A 19,273-nucleotide genomic window follows, 5' to 3' on the forward strand; every position below is an offset into this window, starting at 1 on the left:
GCTAATCTGTCCCAATGGCACAGGAGGACATCACAGCAGCATTTTGTACCGCCACCTGGCCAAGCTCTCAGCAGATAAGATATAGTCTTAAAACCTGCCGCTGTGGTCTAAGCCACTAACTAAAGCCTTGCTTCGCCATGCTAGGTTAAATTTGAAGGCAAGAGCAAAAATGAAGGAAGGGGACCAGAAACGGTCCACATGGCCTCTTGCGGCAGGCTAGAAGGCTACCACAATTTAGGGTCATTTTTTCGTTTTTGATTAATAATGCGATCCATGGCTGGGAGGGACGTCGGGCTACGCCCAACCTTTACAAAGACAAGATGAGGTGAAGATTGGAGGCACTCACCCGGCCTGCCGTCAGACCACCAACTTCACCAATTCATGTTATACCGCCAACCCAGCCACATTGTTTCCCTGGCTTTAGGGCATGTTGGCAATCCAAAAGGGTGTCATCTGCGGTTCTACGCATCACAGCTTTAGAACTTTCAAAGCGCAGGGTTTAAAAAAAAAAAAATACAGTTTACCAGTAGCTGACATTCCCATTATCTCTATATAGCTCTCAAGTTCCCAGCGTTCTAATATTCCATATGACAACATTACGGGGGGCTACAATTATCATTAAATGATCTCTTGGTCGAGATATTGACAAAAGCGAGGGGAACAGAGAATTTAACCAATGTGATAGACGAGGCAGAACGGCTATAATGATATCTCAACTTTCCGGTCAATGATGTAGCAATTCTCTAAATTAAACAGGGGAACGCCACAATAATGACATTCGCTAGAACGTTAGAGCAGGTGGCTCATTCCCACCATTATTTGATCGCTGCAACTTCACCCTCTCAAATAAATCTTGCAAAATTCCAATAGTCTAAGACACCAAGCCCTTGATACACTAACGGGTGTGCTAGCGCTCGTGGGGAGATGCACTGTTTTGCGATGCCAAGAAGGGCTTTTGTGACGGTAAGTAAACAGACGCAAGCCTTTACGGTTACGCAAATTTCTGCCACGGCAGTGCCAGCACAAAAACGTAGCAAATGCCCAAGAAGGCGTTCTTCATCCGCACCAGTCTAAGATCCGCTGTGGCCTTGTACGTTTTTGGACCTGTGACCATGGTGTTACTCTTGGTTTTAGTCTAAAAAGCCTAAAAAGCATTAGAAAGCCCCTTGCAACAGTCAATTTGGCACAGCGATAAATCATTGTGCAGCACTAATTGCCTGGCAGAAGTCTAAGCTCTAAAGATAGCCCATACAGAATGGGCCCAGATTTATGAAGCTCTTGTGTTGTCATTGCGACATGCAAAACAGCGTTAGGCAACGCCAGGGCTTCACTAAGATTTACTAAGACGCGGAAGGCCACCTTGAGTGGCTTTGCATGGCTTAGTAAATCTAGAGCAGTGATACTCAAAGTATGGCCCAGGGGCCGCAAGCAGCTCTCCTGACCTTTACATGCGGCTCCCTGGTGTACAGCAGCACCGGGCTGCTGTTTACCTGATGGAGCACTAATAGTCCGAAAGATGGAAATTAAAGGGCCAAGCATTTATTTACAATTAAACTAACTTATTAACTAAAGTAAAAGAAAAGAAGTGAAGGTGTCCTGCACCACTGAACTTAAGGAACACATTCTTTTTTAAAAACATCTTGCAAAAAAACGGGAAAGAAATGTGAAAGTCTCTAAAAAAAAATCTTTTAAAAAGTGCATTCCTTCAACATGCGGAAGCGTTTCGCCTCAGTATATCAGTGCATTGAGAAGTATTTAAAAACATTCATGCTTCCTCCAACCCTGCAATGGAAATAGTGAACCAGGAGGTAAGTCACTTGTTATGTTCACCGTCTGTGCGGCCTGGGTTGCTATTATACATGGACAACATCTGCCACCCTGCTGGCATCAATGCGGCCTTGGGTCACATGACAGGCCAAACTTTTTGGCCCCCTGGAAAATGTCTGCGAGACCTATGATCCCGAAAAACGCAAGGCAGCGGCAACTCGCTGCTTTGCGTTACTCTGCGCCGAGAATGCGTTAAATGGGTGGAGAGTGGGTGTTTCCATCCACCCATGCTTTTCTACGCATTCCCAGATTTACTGAGAGTAATAAACCGGGGACTGCGTCAACAGTGTACGCTTTCCCAACAGAGGCCCCACGAGGAGAAATAGCTTTATTTCTCCCCGTTTTGTCCTCTTTCTATGTATTCTGCCCTCTCCTTTTCAGGCATGGCAGCCCGGCAAGTTGTCTAGCTGCATTGCGTGAAAGGTTTGATAAATCTGTCCAGGGTCCATTTGAAAAATCCTCCTTGCGCGTTTGAAAATCAAATGTACCAAATTAAAGAGAAGACATACTTTTCGATTAAACACCTGCCCCAAAACCAAGTGCAGGAAAATTGAAACGTTTTCACCCCACGTGCATAAACCCACTAATAAACAAAGCCAGCAACAAGGATCCGAAATACAGAACCGACTACATTGAACTTTCTTATACTATAATAAGGGGCTAACCACTCAGTTTGTGTTTCCTTCCTCCAGCTCTCCTGTAAGGGAGAGAGGAACGGTCATCAATAGCAAACAGCAGCTGCATAAATGCAACACTGTTCACTCGCTTCGCGCTCAGAAGGGAACACTACAAATCTTCCTCGTGGTTAGCGAAGACCAGACACTTTCGAACACATTTCCTCAGTTAAGAACTATAGAAATGATCCCTGAAAGTATAGTCTTAACCCATGTGACTGCAGCTCACACGCACAGAAAAAGTAGAAACCCTTCTTAGGTACGGTAAGCAAACGTTCGGCATCATCAACTCCAACAAAAACATATAGATGTATAACACCATAAAAATAACAATCTAAAGATGCACGGGCAGACGCTTTCTTCACAGTAAAGCATTCTCAATAGATCCTCGGTGACGCACTAATTTAAAAATCTGCATAATCGAAATCAGCAACCAATCACATTCAGCCTGCCTTTTCCTGACACTCACGGATTCCCTGCTCGCTGCTCCCGAAACAGACAAAGGACTTAACAGTGTGAAAGTTTAATTTTCAAACAGGTAAACAGAGCGTAGGCATAGTTTTGTTTCGTGCTTTCGCTCACAGCAACAAACACATTTGTACTTATTGAAAAATGAAGAGAACCAAACTCACAGCAAAGACAATCCAGCGTTACTTCCACAGTTTTCTGCACTGCACTAAATGAGCACCTTTACCGTTTCAAGATGGCTGTGCATAGTCAGACTGCGCGAAGAATGTGTTTTACTACAGATCAGACAGAATCACCAGAGCACTTACTCTGTCGAAGCAAAGCCGCACCCGCGCTCTGATTCCACATCATACGGTGCCAAAACTGTAGGTGGCCTAGGAACTATTCTCAAAGCCTTGATTTTGATGCTCGAGCCAAGACTGGGATTTTTCTGGAAGTTTCATCCTAAAATATCTTTGCGAGATGTTCCACTTCCTATCTGAAAAGCGATTCACATGTTCAGAGGCAAAGCGTCATTTGCACTCGTTTTGATTACTGCAATGCTTTACACGAGGGAAAATTGGGAAAACTCTTCACAAAACTGCAGGTTCCACAAGACTGAGCAAGAAGACGGTTTTCAATCAGAATATTTGATCCAGCTTATGAACTGTCAATCTGCCGAAAGAGTGACACTGATGGCTAGTGCATGAGAAGCGACCAGGCAAGGTTGCAGGCGTGGAAACAGAGGGCCTCATTTATGAGAAGTGACGCATCGCTGCGTGAAAGCAGCGATGCGTCACTTCTCAGTGCGCCCTTCTTGCGACATGATGGATGCGTCATATTTACAGTATGACGCATCATGTCGCAAGGAGTTACAGATACGTCAGTATTTCTGACGTATCTGTAGGCGCAAAAGTGACGCATTGCTGGAGTGTGTCACAAAAGTGACGCAACTCCAGCAATGTGTCCTTTCACATGGGGCAAGCCCCATGTGAAAGGGCCTGCGTCAGTCTTACGCCTGCTGTGAGGCAGGCGTAATATTGACGCATTTGCACCCTAGAAGTGGCGCAGTGAAATCTCATAGATTTCACTGCGTCACTTCTACAATGCTTACTTACGTGGGACCGCCCACCCTGCTTACATTATACCTGACGCAGGTATAATATAGCGCAGGGGTTTACAAAGTGACGCATCTACCTAGATGCGTCACTTTGTAAATATGGTGCAACAAGGTCCTATTTTTACGCCGCTGGTGCGTCACAAAAAGTGACGCACCGGCAGCGCAAAAGTGACGCAAGGACTCATAAATGAGCCGCGGAAGGTGTAGCAACCAACGACCTTTACATTTTAAAAAGTTGCACCACAGACCATATGTATGGCAATGAAATGTCTTCAGTCTCCCGAACAAAGGTACTCTTCCCCAGTTCACATCTAAGAGTCTAACAAGACGATGGCATTCGACCAGGGGTCACACGTCGTGAAAGACCTCCCGCAAGACCTATCAATCAGTGTTTACAGAGCGCGCTAATGACCCCGCGGGGTATCCAGTCGCAACGGAATATAACGGAAATGATCACTTTGAGATGAACTCTGAATGCCTGGCGATCCAAGAAAGCGTTGACATGAACAACACCTCGTCTTACCACCCGGTTTCAACGTATGCAGCTTTTCCAGGCCCTACAACCTTTAGGCAACTCTGCACTACGGAAGTATCCAAAATACGGTTTATGTTTCTTGTACAGAGGATTTCGCTCACTGGGGAATCAATACTTGTCGGGACAGTTTTGATCCTAATATTCATCAGAATAGGAACGGAACATTTCAGTGTTTGTTTCCGTCTTCCAGCCCTTCCTCAAATGAAGAAAGGAACATTTATTTATAGCAGCTAGCTGTTCCACAAACGCAACTCTGTCCGTTCCCTTCCTGTTCAGATCAGGAATTTTCTGCAACAACTTTGTGACACCTACAAACACTATTTCCAACTTCTTCTTTCATTACATATCAAGACGAAACTTTTTATAACGCTATGCTAATCTGTCCCAATGGCACAGGAGGACATCACAGCAGCATTTTGTACCGCCACCTGGCCAAGCTCTCAGCAGATAAGATATAGTCTTAAAACCTGCCGCTGTGGTCTAAGCCACTAACTAAAGCCTTGCTTCGCCATGCTAGGTTAAATTTGAAGGCAAGAGCAAAAATGAAGGAAGGGGACCAGAAACGGTCCACATGGCCTCTTGCGGCAGGCTAGAAGGCTACCACAATTTAGGGTCATTTTTTCGTTTTTGATTAATAATGCGATCCATGGCTGGGAGGGACGTCGGGCTACGCCCAACCTTTACAAAGACAAGATGAGGTGAAGATTGGAGGCACTCACCCGGCCTGCCGTCAGACCACCAACTTCACCAATTCATGTTATACCGCCAACCCAGCCACATTGTTTCCCTGGCTTTAGGGCATGTTGGCAATCCAAAAGGGTGTCATCTGCGGTTCTACGCATCACAGCTTTAGAACTTTCAAAGCGCAGGGTTTAAAAAAAAAAAAATACAGTTTACCAGTAGCTGACATTCCCATTATCTCTATATAGCTCTCAAGTTCCCAGCGTTCTAATATTCCATATGACAACATTACGGGGGGCTACAATTATCATTAAATGATCTCTTGGTCGAGATATTGACAAAAGCGAGGGGAACAGAGAATTTAACCAATGTGATAGACGAGGCAGAACGGCTATAATGATATCTCAACTTTCCGGTCAATGATGTAGCAATTCTCTAAATTAAACAGGGGAACGCCACAATAATGACATTCGCTAGAACGTTAGAGCAGGTGGCTCATTCCCACCATTATTTGATCGCTGCAACTTCACCCTCTCAAATAAATCTTGCAAAATTCCAATAGTCTAAGACACCAAGCCCTTGATACACTAACGGGTGTGCTAGCGCTCGTGGGGAGATGCACTGTTTTGCGATGCCAAGAAGGGCTTTTGTGACGGTAAGTAAACAGACGCAAGCCTTTACGGTTACGCAAATTTCTGCCACGGCAGTGCCAGCACAAAAACGTAGCAAATGCCCAAGAAGGCGTTCTTCATCCGCACCAGTCTAAGATCCGCTGTGGCCTTGTACGTTTTTGGACCTGTGACCATGGTGTTACTCTTGGTTTTAGTCTAAAAAGCCTAAAAAGCATTAGAAAGCCCCTTGCAACAGTCAATTTGGCACAGCGATAAATCATTGTGCAGCACTAATTGCCTGGCAGAAGTCTAAGCTCTAAAGATAGCCCATACAGAATGGGCCCAGATTTATGAAGCTCTTGTGTTGTCATTGCGACATGCAAAACAGCGTTAGGCAACGCCAGGGCTTCACTAAGATTTACTAAGACGCGGAAGGCCACCTTGAGTGGCTTTGCATGGCTTAGTAAATCTAGAGCAGTGATACTCAAAGTATGGCCCAGGGGCCGCAAGCAGCTCTCCTGACCTTTACATGCGGCTCCCTGGTGTACAGCAGCACCGGGCTGCTGTTTACCTGATGGAGCACTAATAGTCCGAAAGATGGAAATTAAAGGGCCAAGCATTTATTTACAATTAAACTAACTTATTAACTAAAGTAAAAGAAAAGAAGTGAAGGTGTCCTGCACCACTGAACTTAAGGAACACATTCTTTTTTAAAAACATCTTGCAAAAAAACGGGAAAGAAATGTGAAAGTCTCTAAAAAAAAATCTTTTAAAAAGTGCATTCCTTCAACATGCGGAAGCGTTTCGCCTCAGTATATCAGTGCATTGAGAAGTATTTAAAAACATTCATGCTTCCTCCAACCCTGCAATGGAAATAGTGAACCAGGAGGTAAGTCACTTGTTATGTTCACCGTCTGTGCGGCCTGGGTTGCTATTATACATGGACAACATCTGCCACCCTGCTGGCATCAATGCGGCCTTGGGTCACATGACAGGCCAAACTTTTTGGCCCCCTGGAAAATGTCTGCGAGACCTATGATCCCGAAAAACGCAAGGCAGCGGCAACTCGCTGCTTTGCGTTACTCTGCGCCGAGAATGCGTTAAATGGGTGGAGAGTGGGTGTTTCCATCCACCCATGCTTTTCTACGCATTCCCAGATTTACTGAGAGTAATAAACCGGGGACTGCGTCAACAGTGTACGCTTTCCCAACAGAGGCCCCACGAGGAGAAATAGCTTTATTTCTCCCCGTTTTGTCCTCTTTCTATGTATTCTGCCCTCTCCTTTTCAGGCATGGCAGCCCGGCAAGTTGTCTAGCTGCATTGCGTGAAAGGTTTGATAAATCTGTCCAGGGTCCATTTGAAAAATCCTCCTTGCGCGTTTGAAAATCAAATGTACCAAATTAAAGAGAAGACATACTTTTCGATTAAACACCTGCCCCAAAACCAAGTGCAGGAAAATTGAAACGTTTTCACCCCACGTGCATAAACCCACTAATAAACAAAGCCAGCAACAAGGATCCGAAATACAGAACCGACTACATTGAACTTTCTTATACTATAATAAGGGGCTAACCACTCAGTTTGTGTTTCCTTCCTCCAGCTCTCCTGTAAGGGAGAGAGGAACGGTCATCAATAGCAAACAGCAGCTGCATAAATGCAACACTGTTCACTCGCTTCGCGCTCAGAAGGGAACACTACAAATCTTCCTCGTGGTTAGCGAAGACCAGACACTTTCGAACACATTTCCTCAGTTAAGAACTATAGAAATGATCCCTGAAAGTATAGTCTTAACCCATGTGACTGCAGCTCACACGCACAGAAAAAGTAGAAACCCTTCTTAGGTACGGTAAGCAAACGTTCGGCATCATCAACTCCAACAAAAACATATAGATGTATAACACCATAAAAATAACAATCTAAAGATGCACGGGCAGACGCTTTCTTCACAGTAAAGCATTCTCAATAGATCCTCGGTGACGCACTAATTTAAAAATCTGCATAATCGAAATCAGCAACCAATCACATTCAGCCTGCCTTTTCCTGACACTCACGGATTCCCTGCTCGCTGCTCCCGAAACAGACAAAGGACTTAACAGTGTGAAAGTTTAATTTTCAAACAGGTAAACAGAGCGTAGGCATAGTTTTGTTTCGTGCTTTCGCTCACAGCAACAAACACATTTGTACTTATTGAAAAATGAAGAGAACCAAACTCACAGCAAAGACAATCCAGCGTTACTTCCACAGTTTTCTGCACTGCACTAAATGAGCACCTTTACCGTTTCAAGATGGCTGTGCATAGTCAGACTGCGCGAAGAATGTGTTTTACTACAGATCAGACAGAATCACCAGAGCACTTACTCTGTCGAAGCAAAGCCGCACCCGCGCTCTGATTCCACATCATACGGTGCCAAAACTGTAGGTGGCCTAGGAACTATTCTCAAAGCCTTGATTTTGATGCTCGAGCCAAGACTGGGATTTTTCTGGAAGTTTCATCCTAAAATATCTTTGCGAGATGTTCCACTTCCTATCTGAAAAGCGATTCACATGTTCAGAGGCAAAGCGTCATTTGCACTCGTTTTGATTACTGCAATGCTTTACACGAGGGAAAATTGGGAAAACTCTTCACAAAACTGCAGGTTCCACAAGACTGAGCAAGAAGACGGTTTTCAATCAGAATATTTGATCCAGCTTATGAACTGTCAATCTGCCGAAAGAGTGACACTGATGGCTAGTGCATGAGAAGCGACCAGGCAAGGTTGCAGGCGTGGAAACAGAGGGCCTCATTTATGAGAAGTGACGCATCGCTGCGTGAAAGCAGCGATGCGTCACTTCTCAGTGCGCCCTTCTTGCGACATGATGGATGCGTCATATTTACAGTATGACGCATCATGTCGCAAGGAGTTACAGATACGTCAGTATTTCTGACGTATCTGTAGGCGCAAAAGTGACGCATTGCTGGAGTGTGTCACAAAAGTGACGCAACTCCAGCAATGTGTCCTTTCACATGGGGCAAGCCCCATGTGAAAGGGCCTGCGTCAGTCTTACGCCTGCTGTGAGGCAGGCGTAATATTGACGCATTTGCACCCTAGAAGTGGCGCAGTGAAATCTCATAGATTTCACTGCGTCACTTCTACAATGCTTACTTACGTGGGACCGCCCACCCTGCTTACATTATACCTGACGCAGGTATAATATAGCGCAGGGGTTTACAAAGTGACGCATCTACCTAGATGCGTCACTTTGTAAATATGGTGCAACAAGGTCCTATTTTTACGCCGCTGGTGCGTCACAAAAAGTGACGCACCGGCAGCGCAAAAGTGACGCAAGGACTCATAAATGAGCCGCGGAAGGTGTAGCAACCAACGACCTTTACATTTTAAAAAGTTGCACCACAGACCATATGTATGGCAATGAAATGTCTTCAGTCTCCCGAACAAAGGTACTCTTCCCCAGTTCACATCTAAGAGTCTAACAAGACGATGGCATTCGACCAGGGGTCACACGTCGTGAAAGACCTCCCGCAAGACCTATCAATCAGTGTTTACAGAGCGCGCTAATGACCCCGCGGGGTATCCAGTCGCAACGGAATATAACGGAAATGATCACTTTGAGATGAACTCTGAATGCCTGGCGATCCAAGAAAGCGTTGACATGAACAACACCTCGTCTTACCACCCGGTTTCAACGTATGCAGCTTTTCCAGGCCCTACAACCTTTAGGCAACTCTGCACTACGGAAGTATCCAAAATACGGTTTATGTTTCTTGTACAGAGGATTTCGCTCACTGGGGAATCAATACTTGTCGGGACAGTTTTGATCCTAATATTCATCAGAATAGGAACGGAACATTTCAGTGTTTGTTTCCGTCTTCCAGCCCTTCCTCAAATGAAGAAAGGAACATTTATTTATAGCAGCTAGCTGTTCCACAAACGCAACTCTGTCCGTTCCCTTCCTGTTCAGATCAGGAATTTTCTGCAACAACTTTGTGACACCTACAAACACTATTTCCAACTTCTTCTTTCATTACATATCAAGACGAAACTTTTTATAACGCTATGCTAATCTGTCCCAATGGCACAGGAGGACATCACAGCAGCATTTTGTACCGCCACCTGGCCAAGCTCTCAGCAGATAAGATATAGTCTTAAAACCTGCCGCTGTGGTCTAAGCCACTAACTAAAGCCTTGCTTCGCCATGCTAGGTTAAATTTGAAGGCAAGAGCAAAAATGAAGGAAGGGGACCAGAAACGGTCCACATGGCCTCTTGCGGCAGGCTAGAAGGCTACCACAATTTAGGGTCATTTTTTCGTTTTTGATTAATAATGCGATCCATGGCTGGGAGGGACGTCGGGCTACGCCCAACCTTTACAAAGACAAGATGAGGTGAAGATTGGAGGCACTCACCCGGCCTGCCGTCAGACCACCAACTTCACCAATTCATGTTATACCGCCAACCCAGCCACATTGTTTCCCTGGCTTTAGGGCATGTTGGCAATCCAAAAGGGTGTCATCTGCGGTTCTACGCATCACAGCTTTAGAACTTTCAAAGTGCAGGGTTTAAAAAAAAAAAAATACAGTTTACCAGTAGCTGACATTCCCATTATCTCCATATAGCTCTCAAGTTCCCAGCGTTCTAATATTCCATATGACAACATTACGGGGGGCTACAATTATCATTAAATGATCTCTTGGTCGAGATATTGACAAAAGCGAGGGGAACAGAGAATTTAACCAATGTGATAGACGAGGCAGAACGGCTATAATGATATCTCAACTTTCCGGTCAATGATGTAGCAATTCTCTAAATTAAACAGGGGAACGCCACAATAATGACATTCGCTAGAACGTTAGAGCAGGTGGCTCATTCCCACCATTATTTGATCGCTGCAACTTCACCCTCTCAAATAAATCTTGCAAAATTTCAATAGTCTAAGACACCAAGCCCTTGATACACTAACGGGTGTGCTAGCGCTCGTGGGGAGATGCACTGTTTTGCGATGCCAAGAAGGGCTTTTGTGACGGTAAGTAAACAGACGCAAGCCTTTACGGTTACGCAAATTTCTGCCACGGCAGTGCCAGCACAAAAACGTAGCAAATGCCCAAGAAGGCGTTCTTCATTCGCACCAGTCTAAGATCCGCTGTGGCCTTGTACGTTTTTGGACCTGTGACCATGGTGTTACTCTTGGTTTTAGTCTAAAAAGCCTAAAAAGCATTAGAAAGCCCCTTGCAACAGTCAATTTGGCACAGCGATAAATCATTGTGCAGCACTAATTGCCTGGCAGAAGTCTAAGCTCTAAAGATAGCCCATACAGAATGGGCCCAGATTTATGAAGCTCTTGTGTTGTCATTGCGACATGCAAAACAGCGTTAGGCAACGCCAGGGCTTCACTAAGATTTACTAAGACGCGGAAGGCCACCTTGAGTGGCTTTGCATGCCTTAGTAAATCTAGAGCAGTGATACTCAAAGTATGGCCCAGGGGCCGCAAGCAGCTCTCCTGACCTTTACATGCGGCTCCCTGGTGTACAGCAGCACCGGGCTGCTGTTTACCTGATGGAGCACTAATAGTCCGAAAGATGGAAATTAAAGGGCCAAGCATTTATTTACAATTAAACTAACTTATTAACTAAAGTAAAAGAAAAGAAGTGAAGGTGTCCTGCACCACTGAACTTAAGGAACACATTCTTTTTTAAAAACATCTTGCAAAAAAACGGGAAAGAAATGTGAAAGTCTCTAAAAAAAAATCTTTTAAAAAGTGCATTCCTTCAACATGCGGAAGCGTTTCGCCTCAGTATATCAGTGCATTGAGAAGTATTTAAAAACATTCATGCTTCCTCCAACCCTGCAATGGAAATAGTGAACCAGGAGGTAAGTCACTTCTTATGTTCACCGTCTGTGCGGCCTGGGTTGCTATTATACATGGACAACATCTGCCACCCTGCTGGCATCAATGCGGCCTTGGGTCACATGACAGGCCAAACTTTTTGGCCCCCTGGAAAATGTCTGCGAGACCTATGATCCCGAAAAACGCAAGGCAGCGGCAACTCGCTGCTCTGCGTTACTCTGCGCCGAGAATGCGTTAAATGGGTGGAGAGTGGGTGTTTCCATCCACCCATGCTTTTCTACGCATTCCCAGATTTACTGAGAGTAATAAACCGGGGACTGCGTCAACAGTGTACGCTTTCCCAACAGAGGCGCCACGAGGAGAAATAGCTTTATTTCTCCCCGTTTTGTCCTCTTTCTATGTATTCTGCCCTCTCCTTTTCAGGCATGGCAGCCCGGCAAGTTGTCTAGCTGCATTGCGTGAAAGGTTTGATAAATCTGTCCAGGGTCCATTTGAAAAATCCTCCTTGCGCGTTTGAAAATCAAATGTACCAAATTAAAGAGAAGACATACTTTTCGATTAAACACCTGCCCCAAAACCAAGTGCAGGAAAATTGAAACGTTTTCACCCCACGTGCATAAACCCACTAATAAACAAAGCCAGCAACAAGGATCCGAAATACAGAACCGACTACATTGAACTTTCTTATACTATAATAAGGGGCTAACCACTCAGTTTGTGTTTCCTTCCTCCAGCTCTCCTGAAAGGAAGAGAGGAACGGTCATCAATAGCAAACAGCAGCTGCATAAATGCAACACTGTTCACTCGCTTCGCGCTCAGAAGGGAACACTACAAATCTTCCTCGTGGTTAGCGAAGACGAGACACTTTCGAACACATTTCCTCAGTTAAGAACTATAGAAATGATCCCTGAAAGTATAGTCTTAACCCATGTGACTGCAGCTCACACGCACAGAAAAAGTAGAAACCCTTCTTAGGTACGGTAAGCAAACGTTCGGCATCATCAACTCCAACAAAAACATATAGATGTATAACACCATAAAAATAACAATCTAAAGATGCACGGGCAGACGCTTTCTTCACAGTAAAGCATTCTCAATAGATCCTCGGTGACGCACTAATTTAAAAATCTGCATAATCGAAATCAGCAACCAATCACATTCAGCCTGCCTTTTCCTGACACACACGGATTCCCTGCTCGCTGCTCCCGAAACAGACAGAGGACTTACAGTGTGAAAGTTTAATTTTCAAACAGGTAAACAGAGCGTAGGCATAGTTTTGTTTCGTGCTTTCGCTCACAGCAACAAACACATTTGTACTTATTGAAAAATGAAGAGAACCAAACTCACAGCAAAGACAATCCAGCGTTACTTCCACAGTTTTCTGCACTGCACTAAATGAGCACCTTTACCGTTTCAAGATGGCTGTGCATAGTCAGACTGCGCGAAGAATGTGTTTTACTACAGATCAGACAGAATCACCAGAGCACTTACTCTGTCGAAGCAAAGCCGCACCCGCGCTCTGATTCCACATCATACGGTGCCAAAACTGAAGGTGGCCTAGGAACTATTCTCAAAGCCTTGATTTTGATGCTCGAGCCAAGACTGGGATTTTTCTGGAAGTTTCATCCTAAAATATCTTTGCGAGATGTTCCACTTCCTATCTGAAAAGCGATTCACATGTTCAGAGGCAAAGCGTCATTTGCACTCGTTTTGATTACTGCAATGCTTTACACGAGGGAAAATTGGGAAAACTCTTTACAAAACTGCAGGTTCCACAAGACTGAGCAAGAAGACGGTTTTCAATCAGAATATTTGATCCAGCTTATGAACTGTCAATCTGCCGAAAGAGTGACACTGATGGCTAGTGCATGAGAAGCGACCAGGCAAGGTTGCAGGCGTGGAAACAGAGGGCCTCATTTATGAGAAGTGACGCATCGCTGCGTGAAAGCAGCGATGCGTCACTTCTCAGTGCGCCCTTCTTGCGACATGATGGATGCGTCATATTTACAGTATGACGCATCATGTCGCAAGGAGTTACAGATACGTCAGTATTTCTGACGTATCTGTAGGCGCAAAAGTGACGCATTGCTGGAGTGTGTCACAAAAGTGACGCAACTCCAGCAATGTGTCCTTTCACATGGGGCAAGCCCCATGTGAAAGGGCCTGCGTCAGTCTTACGCCTGCTGTGAGGCAGCCGTAATATTGACGCATTTGCACCCTAGAAGTGGCGCAGTGAAATCTCATAGATTTCACTGCGTCACTTCTACAATGCTTACTTACGTGGGACCGCCCACCCTGCTTACATTATACCTGACGCAGGTATAATATAGCGCAGGGGTTTACAAAGTGACGCATCTACCTAGATGCGTCACTTTGTAAATATGGTGCAACAAGGTCCTATTTTTACGCCGCTGGTGCGTCACAAAAAGTGACGCACCGGCAGCGCAAAAGTGACACAAGGACTCATAAATGAGCCGCGGAAGGTGTAGCAACCAACGACCTTTACATTTTAAAAAGTTGCACCACAGACCATATGTATGGCAATGAAATGTCTTCAGTCTCCCGAACAAAGGTACTCTTCCCCAGTTCACATCTAAGAGTCTAACAAGACGATGGCATTCGACCAGGGGTCACACGTCGTGAAAGACCTCCCGCAAGACCTATCAATCAGTGTTTACAGAGCGCGCTAATGACCCCGCGGGGTATCCAGTCGCAACGGAATTTAACGGAAATGATCACTTTGAGATGAACTCTGAATGCCTGGCGATCCAAGAAAGCGTTGACATGAACAACACCTCGTCTTACCACCCGGTTTCAACGTATGCAGCTTTTCCAGGCCCTACAACCTTTAGGCAACTCTGCACTACGGAAGTATCCAAAATACGGTTTATGTTTCTTGTACAGAGGATTTCGCTCACTGGGGAATCAATACTTGTCGGGACAGTTTTGATCCTAATATTCATCAGAATAGGAACGGAACATTTCAGTGTTTGTTTCCGTCTTCCAGCCCTTCCTCAAATGAAGAAAGGAACATTTATTTATAGCAGCTAGCTGTTCCACAAACGCAACTCTGTCCGTTCCCTTCCTGTTCAGATCAGGAATTTTCTGCAACAACTTTGTGACACCTACAAACACTATTTCCAACTTCTTCTTTCATTACATATCAAGACGAAACTTTTTATAACGCTATGCTAATCTGTCCCAATGGCACAGGAGGACATCACAGCAGCATTTTTTACCGCCACCTGGCCAAGCTCTCAGCAGATAAGATATAGTCTTAAAACCTGCCGCTGTGGTCTAAGCCACTAACTAAAGCCTTGCTTCGCCATGCTAGGTTAAATTTGAAGGCAAGAGCAAAAATGAAGGAAGGGGACCAGAAACGGTCCACATGGCCTCTTGCGGCAGGCTAGAAGGCTACCACAATTTAGGGTCATTTTTTCGTTTTTGATTAATAATGCGATCCATGGCTGGGAGGGACGTCGGGCTACGCCCAACCTTTACAAAGACAAGATGAGGTGAAGATTGGAGGCACTCACCCGGCCTGCCGTCAGACCACCAACTTCACCAATTCATGTTATACCGCCAACCCAGCCACATTGTTTCCCTGGCTTTAGGGCATGTTGGCAATCCAAAAGGGTGTCATCTGCGGTTCTACGCATCACAGCTTTAGAACTTTCAAAGCGCAGGGTTTAAAAAAAAAAAAATACAGTTTACCAGTAGCTGACATTCCCATTATCTCTATATAGCTCTCAAGTTCCCAGCGTTCTAATATTCCATATGACAACATTACGGGGGGCTACAATTATCATTAAATGATCTCTTGGTCGAGATATTGACAAAAGCGAGGGGAACAGAGAATTTAACCAATGTGATAGACGAGGCAGAACGGCTATAATGATATCTCAACTTTCCGGTCAATGATGTAGCAATTCTCTAAATTAAACAGGGGAACGCCACAATAATGACATTCGCTAGAACGTTAGAGCAGGTGGCTCATTCCCACCATTATTTGATCGCTGCAACTTCACCCTCTCAAATAAATCTTGCAAAATTCCAATAGTCTAAGACACCAAGCCCTTGATACACTAACGGGTGTGCTAGCGCTCGTGGGGAGATGCACTGTTTTGCGATGCCAAGAAGGGCTTTTGTGACGGTAAGTAAACAGACGCAAGCCTTTACGGTTACGCAAATTTCTGCCACGGCAGTGCCAGCACAAAAACGTAGCAAATGCCCAAGAAGGCGTTCTTCATCCGCACCAGTCTAAGATCCGCTGTGGCCTTGTACGTTTTTGGACCTGTGACCATGGTGTTACTCTTGGTTTTAGTCTAAAAAGCCTAAAAAGCATTAGAAAGCCCCTTGCAACAGTCAATTTGGCACAGCGATAAATCATTGTGCAGCACTAATTGCCTGGCAGAAGTCTAAGCTCTAAAGATAGCCCATACAGAATGGGCCCAGATTTATGAAGCTCTTGTGTTGTCATTGCGACATGCAAAACAGCGTTAGGCAACGCCAGGGCTTCACTAAGATTTACTAAGACGCGGAAGGCCACCTTGAGTGGCTTTGCATGGCTTAGTAAATCTAGAGCAGTGATACTCAAAGTATGGCCCAGGGGCCGCAAGCAGCTCTCCTGACCTTTACATGCGGCTCCCTGGTGTACAGCAGAACCGGGCTGCTGTTTACCTGATGGAGCACTAATAGTCCGAAAGATGGAAATTAAAGGGCCAAGCATTTATTTACAATTAAACTAACTTAATAACTAAAGTAAAAGAAAAGAAGTGAAGGTGTCCTGCACCACTGAACTTAAGGAACACATTCTTTTTTAAAAACATCTTGCAAAAAAACGGGAAAGAAATGTGAAAGTCTCTAAAAAAAAATCTTTTAAAAAGTGCATTCCTTCAACATGCGGAAGCGTTTCGCCTCAGTATATCAGTGCATTGAGAAGTATTTAAAAACATTCATGCTTCCTCCAACCCTGCAATGGAAATAGTGAACCAGGAGGTAAGTCACTTGTTATGTTCACCGTCTGTGCGGCCTGGGTTGCTATTATACATGGACAACATCTGCCACCCTGCTGGCATCAATGCGGCCTTGGGTCACATGACAGGCCAAACTTTTTGGCCCCCTGGAAAATGTCTGCGAGACCTATGATCCCGAAAAACGCAAGGCAGCGGCAACTCGCTGCTTTGCGTTACTCTGCGCCGAGAATGCGTTAAATGGGTGGAGAGTGGGTGTTTCCATCCACCCATGCTTTTCTACGCATTCCCAGATTTACTGAGAGTAATAAACCGGGGACTGCGTCAACAGTGTACGCTTTCCCAACAGAGGCGCCACGAGGAGAAATAGCTTTATTTCTCCCCGTTTTGTCCTCTTTCTATGTATTCTGCCCTCTCCTTTTCAGGCATGGCAGCCCGGCAAGTTGTCTAGCTGCATTGCGTGAAAGGTTTGATAAATCTGTCCAGGGTCCATTTGAAAAATCCTCCTTGCGCGTTTGAAAATCAAATGTACCAAATTAAAGAGAAGACATACTTTTCGATTAAACACCTGCCCCAAAACCAAGTGCAGGAAAATTGAAACGTTTTCACCCCACGTGCATAAACCCACTAATAAACAAAGCCAGCAACAAGGATCCGAAATACAGAACCGACTACATTGAACTTTCTTATACTATAATAAGGTGCTAACCACTCAGTTTGTGTTTCCTTCCTCCAGCTCTCCTGTAAGGGAGAGAGGAACGGTCATCAATAGCAAACAGCAGCTCCATAAATGCAACACTGTTCACTCGCCTCGCGCTCAGAAGGGAACACTACAAATCTTCCTCGTGGTTAGCGAAGACCAGACACTTTCGAACACATTTCCTCAGTTAAGAACTATAGAAATGATCCCTGAAAGTATAGTCTTAACCCATATGTCTGCAGCTCACACGCACAGAAAAAGTAGAAACCCTTCTTAGGTACGGTAAGCAAACGTTCGGCATCATCAACTCCAACAAAAACATATAGATATATAACACCATAAAAATAACAATCTAAAGATGCACGGGCAGACGCTTTCTTCACAGTAAAGCATTCTCAATAGATCCTCGGTGACGCACTAATTTAAAAATCTGCATAATCGAAATCAGCAACCAATCACATTCAGCCTGCCTTTTCCTGACACACACGGATTCCCTGCTCGCTGCTCCCGAAACAGACAGAGGACTTACAGTGTGAAAGTTTAATTTTCAAACAGGTAAACAGAGCGTAGGCATAGTTTTGTTTCGTGCTTTCGCTCACAGCAACAAACACATTTGTACTTATTGAAAAATGAAGAGAACCAAACTCACAGCAAAGACAATCCAGCGTTACTTCCACAGTTTTCTGCACTGCACTAAATGAGCACCTTTACCGTTTCAAGATGGCTGTGCATAGTCAGACTGCGCGAAGAATGTGTTTTACTACAGATCAGACAGAATCACCAGAGCACTTACTCTGTCGAAGCAAAGCCGCACCCGCGCTCTGATTCCACATCATACGGTGCCAAAACTGTAGGTGGCCTAGGAACTATTCTCAAAGCCTTGATTTTGATGCTCGAGCCAAGACTGGGATTTTTCTGGAAGTTTCATCCTAAAATATCTTTGCGAGATGTTCCACTTCCTATCTGAAAAGCGATTCACATGTTCAGAGGCAAAGCGTCATTTGCACTCGTTTTGATTACTGCAATGCTTTACACGAGGGAAAATTGGGAAAACTCTTCACAAAACTGCAGGTTCCACAAGACTGAGCAAGAAGACGGTTTTCAATCAGAATATTTGATCCAGCTTATGAACTGTCAATCTGCCGAAAGAGTGACACTGATGGCTAGTGCATGAGAAGCGACCAGGCAAGGTTGCAGGCGTGGAAACAGAGGGCCTCATTTATGAGAAGTGACGCATCGCTGCGTGAAAGCAGCGATGCGTCACTTCTCAGTGCGCCCTTCTTGAGAAGTGATGGATGCGTCATATTTACAGTATGACGCATCATGTCGCAAGGAGTTACAGATACGTCAGTATTTCTGACGTATCTGTAGGCGCAAAAGTGACGCATTGCTGGAGTGTGTCACAAAAGTGACGCAACTCCAGCAATGTGTCCTTTCACATGGGGCAAGCCCCATGTGAAAGGGCCTGCGTCAGTCTTACGCCTGCTGTGAGGCAGGCGTAATATTGACGCATTTGCACCCTAGAAGTGGCGCAGTGAAATCTCATAGATTTCACTGCGTCACTTCTACAATGCTTACTTACGTGGGACCGCCCACCCTGCTTACATTATACCTGACGCAGGTATAATATAGCGCAGGGGTTTACAAAGTGACGCATCTACCTAGATGCGTCACTTTGTAAATATGGTGCAACAAGGTCCTATTTTTACGCCGCTGGTGCGTCACAAAAAGTGACGCACCGGCAGCGCAAAAGTGACGCAAGGACTCATAAATGAGCCGCGGAAGGTGTAGCAACCAACGACCTTTACATTTTAAAAAGTTGCACCACAGACCATATGTATGGCAATGAAATGTCTTCAGTCT

General features: G+C 45.0%; 1 long non-coding RNA gene and 4 other non-coding genes across 5 annotated transcripts in view; all 5 read right to left on the reverse strand.

The window, feature by feature from the left end:
* Positions 1-19,273, reverse strand: part of LOC146858744 (uncharacterized) — a 350,319-nt gene that overhangs the window by 76,086 nt on the left and 254,960 nt on the right. The window lies entirely within an intron of this gene.
* Positions 2,491-2,708, reverse strand: LOC146858759 (small nucleolar RNA U3). The gene has a single exon (XR_014980448.1). It is a non-coding gene; the product is annotated as a small nucleolar RNA U3 (small nucleolar RNA).
* Positions 7,467-7,684, reverse strand: LOC146858760 (small nucleolar RNA U3). Its single transcript, XR_014980449.1, has one exon. It is a non-coding gene; the product is annotated as a small nucleolar RNA U3 (small nucleolar RNA).
* LOC146858761 (small nucleolar RNA U3) lies at positions 12,443-12,660 on the reverse strand. Its single transcript, XR_014980438.1, has one exon. It is a non-coding gene; the product is annotated as a small nucleolar RNA U3 (small nucleolar RNA).
* On the reverse strand, positions 17,418-17,635 carry LOC146858762 (small nucleolar RNA U3). Its single transcript, XR_014980490.1, has one exon. It is a non-coding gene; the product is annotated as a small nucleolar RNA U3 (small nucleolar RNA).

The sequence above is a fragment of the Triturus cristatus genome, chromosome 3_2 (genome assembly GCF_964204655.1).
Source record: "Triturus cristatus chromosome 3_2, aTriCri1.1, whole genome shotgun sequence".
In the NCBI taxonomy this organism is placed as follows: domain Eukaryota; kingdom Metazoa; phylum Chordata; class Amphibia; order Caudata; family Salamandridae; genus Triturus; species Triturus cristatus.